The sequence below is a fragment of the Cebus imitator genome, unplaced genomic scaffold (assembly GCF_001604975.1).
Source record: "Cebus imitator isolate Cc_AM_T3 unplaced genomic scaffold, Cebus_imitator-1.0 Scaffold1039, whole genome shotgun sequence".
Classification (NCBI taxonomy): domain Eukaryota; kingdom Metazoa; phylum Chordata; class Mammalia; order Primates; family Cebidae; genus Cebus; species Cebus imitator.
This window is the reverse complement of record NW_016108354.1, coordinates 3518-8981: the sequence shown is the minus strand read 5'-3', so window position 1 is coordinate 8981 and position 5464 is coordinate 3518. Positions and strand designations below refer to the sequence as shown.

General features: G+C 53.0%; 1 pseudogene; it reads right to left on the bottom strand.

Annotated features, from left to right (window-relative positions):
* LOC108298684 overlaps nt 1-5464 on the bottom strand; it is a 20777-nt pseudogene that overhangs the window by 13305 nt on the left and 2008 nt on the right.

Below are 5464 nucleotides of genomic sequence, written 5' to 3'. Positions count from 1 at the left end.
TTTTTTTGTTGTTGTTGTTTTTTGGTAGAGATAAGGTCTATGTTGCCCAGGGGAGACACTCAAATTCCTGGGCTCAAGTGATCCTACTGCCTCAACCTCCCAAAGTGCGGGGATGACAGATGTGAGCCACCTTGCCTGGCCATGTAAGCCACTTTCTAACCATTGTAACCAAAATTTCTGATACACAACCACTCCCTAATCAGCACCCTTGGTCTCTTCCCATCTGTCCTTAACCAGAGACTGTCACGTTTCCTCTCCGACCCTTCCCCAGGGCTCAACACTTATGCTCAGGTTGGGACCTGTCACTTCCTCCTCAAGCAAGTCTGCACAGCTGAACCACAGCTTGGGGCCCCCCAAACTCACCGATTATCTTGGCCACATTTGCGGGCTTTGAGCCCCATCAGGTCGGGTAGCTGGTCAATGATGATGTCCAAGCTGGCCTTGACCTTGTGCACCTGCACAATGCTGCGGCAATGCCAGTCAGTGCAGTAGATGAAGTCTCCCAGCAGTGTGAACCCGAAAATGTATGGGAGCATGTCGTCCAGCAGGGTCCGCCTCTTTGTCCCACCAACATTGATCACCTGCAGGATGGCAGAGATGCAGGTCTGGATGGGTCAGGGCCATGCCAACGAGAGCCAACCGTGGGGCCTGAGTTGCCCCACACAAGACGGGTTCAACACCCAGGAGCCTCAGCTTCACCTGCACCTTGCCGGGTACCGTAAAATGCCAGGTATCATGGTTCTCCAGGGGTGCTGGACAAATGATGTTTTCTTTTTTCTTGAGACAGGGTCTTCCCTCTGTAGCCTAGGCTGGAGGGCAGCAGCATGATCTAGGCTCACTGCAACTTCCACTTCCCGGGTTCAAGTGATTCTCCTGCCTCAGTCTCCTGAGTAGCTGAGATTACAGGTGCCTGCCACCACACCTGGCAAATTTTTGTATTTTTGGTAGAGATGGGTTTTCAACACGTTGGCCAGGCTGGTCTCGAACTCCTGACCTCAAGTGATCTACCCGCCTCAGCCACCCATAGTGCTGGGATTACAGGCGTGAGCTACTGGGCCCAGCCTGAATTGTTCACTTTAAAATGATAAAAATCATCAATTTTGTGCTATATTTATTTTACCACAATAAAGAAAATCATTGGGCTGGGTGTGGTGGCTCATGCCTGTCATCCCAGCACTTTGGGAGGCCGAGGCAGGTGGGTGGCTTGTGCCTCATGAGTTCGAGATCAGCTTGGCACCATGATGAAACCCCATCTCTATAAAAAAAAATACACAAAAACTAACTGGGTATGGTGGTGTGTGTCTCTAGTCCCAGCTACTCAGAGGCTGAGGCAGAAGGATCACCTGAGCCCAGGGAGTTTGTGGCTGCAGTGAGCTGTGGTCGTGCCGCTGCTCTCTAGTCTGGGCAACTGAGGGAGACCCTGTCTCAAGAAAACCACTGCTTTGACAGTACACAGAACACCACCTGTCAGGCCTGGTGTGCCACAGATACACGGCTCCCTGACCTGCTCCCACGGGTAGGGTGTATGCATGAAGGCAAACTGTCCTAGGTGGCCAGAAACATGGGCCTTGCCAAAAACAAAACATTTACAAGAAACGCCAACAGGAAATGACCGCACCTGCAGCTTCTAGGGTTTTCATGGGAGGGGCAGCCACTCAGCCTCCCCCACCCCAGTGTTCCCCACCCTGAAGATGCAGAGGCTCCTCCGGCTCAGAAGCAGGGTCTGAATTCCTGCAACACAGAAACACACTCGTGTTCTCCATCCCACCCTCCCCTGCAAGCTGCCATTTGAGCCATCCCTGGGGGCCACAAGGGGAGCAAAGGTGATGACGGTGATGTCAACAAAGACTGATGTGGCTCAGGAAGATCCTTCAGAAGTTGCTAGAAACAAAGGGAGGTGTCCGCCCCAAGAAGAGGCACCAATGTCACCTCGATAGGCGACAGTATGTGATGGGGACACGTGTAACTAACATATCACTGGCACTGAGAGCACCTCAAAAAATGCTCAAGAGCCTCCTTGGGTGAGCAAAAAGCAAGCTGCCAAAGCACCCACACAGGACGAGGCCACTGAAACCCAACCACAGTGGCAGGATGAGGCTGCACCACGGGATGAGGCCACCGAAACCCGACCACAGTGGCAGGGCAAACCTACACCTGCGGGACGAGGCCACTGAAACCCGACCACAGTGGCAGGACGAGGCTACACCCACAGGACAAGTCCACTGAAACCCGACCACAGCGGCAGGATGAGGCTGCACCCACAGGATGAGGCCACTGAAACCCGACCACAGTGGCAGGGCGAGGCTGCACCATGGGACGAGGCCAATGAAGCCCAAGCACAGCGGTAGGGCAAGGCTGCACCCACAGGATGAGGCCACTGAAATCTGACCACAGTGGCAGGGCGAGGCTGCACCCATGGGATGAGGCCAATGAAACCCAAGCACAACGGTAGGGTGAGGCTGCACCCATGGGACGAATTCGCTGAAATCCAACCACAGCAGAAGGGCAAGGCTGCACCTGTGGGATGAAGTCACTGAAACCTGATCACAGTGGCAGGATGAGGCTATGCACACAAAACGAGGTCACTGAAACTGACCATAGTGGCAGGACAAGGCTGCACTCTCAGGACGAATTCACTCAAATCTGACCACAGCGGTAGGGCAAGTCTTCACCCATGGGACAAGACCACTGAAAGCTAACCACGGTGGTAGGGCAAGGCTGAACCCATGGGATGCATTCACTGAAACCCAACCAAAGCAGCAGGGTGAGGCTGTACCCACGGGACGAGGCCACTGAAACCCAACCACAGTGACAGGGCAAGGCTGCACCCAGCATAGGAAGAAGAAATATCCAAGGGAAAACAAAGCTGTCTTCAACTGCTTGGGAATTAATCACCAAACTCAGGCCAGTGCTGCCTCTGGCTTCAACAACGTCCATGTTTTCTGTTTTAAGTGGGGCAGGGAATATGTTATTTTTTTCACTTAATTTTGTATTTTAAAATAGTTTAAGGCTTACAGTATGTGGCAAAAGCAGTGCAGAGAATTCCAGTGCACCCTTTGACCAGGGTTGGCCTCAGACTCTTGGGCTCCAACAATACTCCCACCTCAATCTCCAAGTAGCTGTGACCCCACACGCCTGACCCATAACATCTTACATAATCACAGATGTTGTGTAGCACTACCCTCTTGAGACGTTTTTGTCAGAAAGTGTTATAACTATCTCTTCAAGTATTCAGTATGGCCAAATAGCAGAGCACAGGCACCCATCGGTGTCTCGGCAACACATATGTGAGGCTGCAGGTGTGGCTGGGCCTGGCCTCTCAGGAGCTCAGGAACAGCTGAGCAGGACCAGACCACCTGGATCAAACAGCCTCTGAACCACAGCACCTCCCCAGCAGCCTCACCTCAATCTTGTCCATCTTGGTGTCTCCCCAGTAGAGCTTCCCCTCCTGCAGATCCAGGGCCAGGCCGTTGGGCCACCCAAGTGAGACACTGACTAGCATGCACTGCTCCTGCCCATCCAGGTTGGCACACTCAATTTTAGGGTTCTCCCCCCAGCCTGTCCAGTACATGAGGCTGGAGAGGAAGCAACAGTCCATGACCCATACATCTGTCTGGTCTCTGCGGCATCTGCAAGGCCCCACCCCGAGCCAGCCTCCATCACATGTCAGTGTCAGTGAATGTTGGTGCTGGTAAATGTTGGTGTCAGTAAACAACAGTGTGGGTAGATGCTGGAGTCAGTAGATGTGTCAGTAAACGTCAGTGTAGGTAGATGCTGGTGTGGGTAGATGTTAGTGCAGGTAGATGCTGGTGTAGGTAGATTTGAGTGTGGGTAGATGTTAGTGTGGGTAGATGCCTGTGCGGGTAGATGTTAGCGTGGGTAGATGCCAGTGTGGGTAGACGTTGGTGTGGGTAGATGGTGGTGTGGGCAGATGCTGGTGTGGGTAGATGCTCGTGTGGGTAGATAGATGTTAGTGTGGGTAGATGCTCGTGTGGGTAGAGAGATGTTAGTGTGGGTAGATAGATGTTAGTGTGGGCAGATAGATGTTTGTGTGGGCAGATGCTGGTGTAGGCAGATCCTGGTGTGGGTAGATGCTGGTGTAGTTACATGCTGGTGTGAGTAGATGTTAATGTAGGTAGATGCTGCTGTGGGTAGATAGATGTTAGTGTAGGTAGATGCTGGTGTGGGTACATGTTAGTGTAGGCAGATGCCGGTGTGGGTAGATGTTAGTGTAGGTAGATGCCGGTGTGGGTAGATGGTCATGTGGGTTGATGCCAGTATGGGTAGATGTTAGTGTGGGTAGATGCTAGTGCGAGTAGATAGATGTTTCTGTGGGTAGATGCTGGTGTGGGTAGATGCTGGTTTAGGTAGATGCTGGTGTGTGTAGATAGTTGTTAGTGTAGGTAGATGCTGGTGTGGGTAGATAGATGTTAGCATAGGCAGATGCTGGTGTGGGTAGATGATGCCAGTATGGGTAGATGTTGGTGTGGGTAGATGCTAGTGTGGGTACATGTTGGTGTAGGTAGATGCTGGTGTAGATACATATTAGTGTAGGTGGATGCTGCTGTGGGTAGGTAGATGTTAGTGTGAGTAGATGCTGGTGTCAGTAGATGTCATGTCAGTAAACATCGGTGTAGGTAGATGTTAGTGTCAGTAGATGTCTGTGTCAGTAAATGCTGATGTTGGTAAAGGTTGATGTTGGTAGACACTGGTGTCAGTGAGTGCTGTAGGACTGAGTATATCAGCAGCAAGCCCAGTGACCAGAGCCCCTGGGGACTCCCCTGGGACAGTGGTGCCCCCTTCCACCATGGGCAGGTTTCACTCCACCAGCCCTTGGACTCTCAAGGGCCGGGAGCTCATCTCCCATCTGGAAGGTCAGTGTACAGCAATGACCTTTCCCAGGGTCTGGGACAGTCTCACATCCGACTGGTGGCTGGAGAGGCCAAGCACCCAGACGGAGGAAGGAGCAGAGGAGAACCTTCTGCACATAGCTGAAGGACTCCCCTGTACAAAGGACTGGTGACTTGTTCCCTGTGCCCCCCCCCCAAGGAGGAAACCCAGATCCTGGGTTGGCAGCTCAGGAGTGGAGGTTCTGGGGCCCCACGTCACAGCCTCTGCTTCAGCTGTGTCTGACCAAGACAGCCAGCCCCTCCACCCCCTGCTTCTAACTCGGTGCCCCTCCCTGGACCCCATGGCTTCACACATCAGACATCAGACTGCCAACCCCATTTCCCTGGGGTGCTCAGACTCATGAAACCAGAGCTAGGAGGGACCTTGCATTTGGCTTCCCCTTCCCTTCTTCTTACAGATGAGGACATTGAGGCCCATGGAGGGAGTGACTTGACCAAGCTCCTGACCTCAGGGCCCTGCTCCCTTCACTGTAGCCGGCAACCAGTTCCTGTGCCTCCTCTGGTTAAAGCCCTGGGGGACCCCACTTCCTACCCTCATCTGCTCTCCTCAAGGC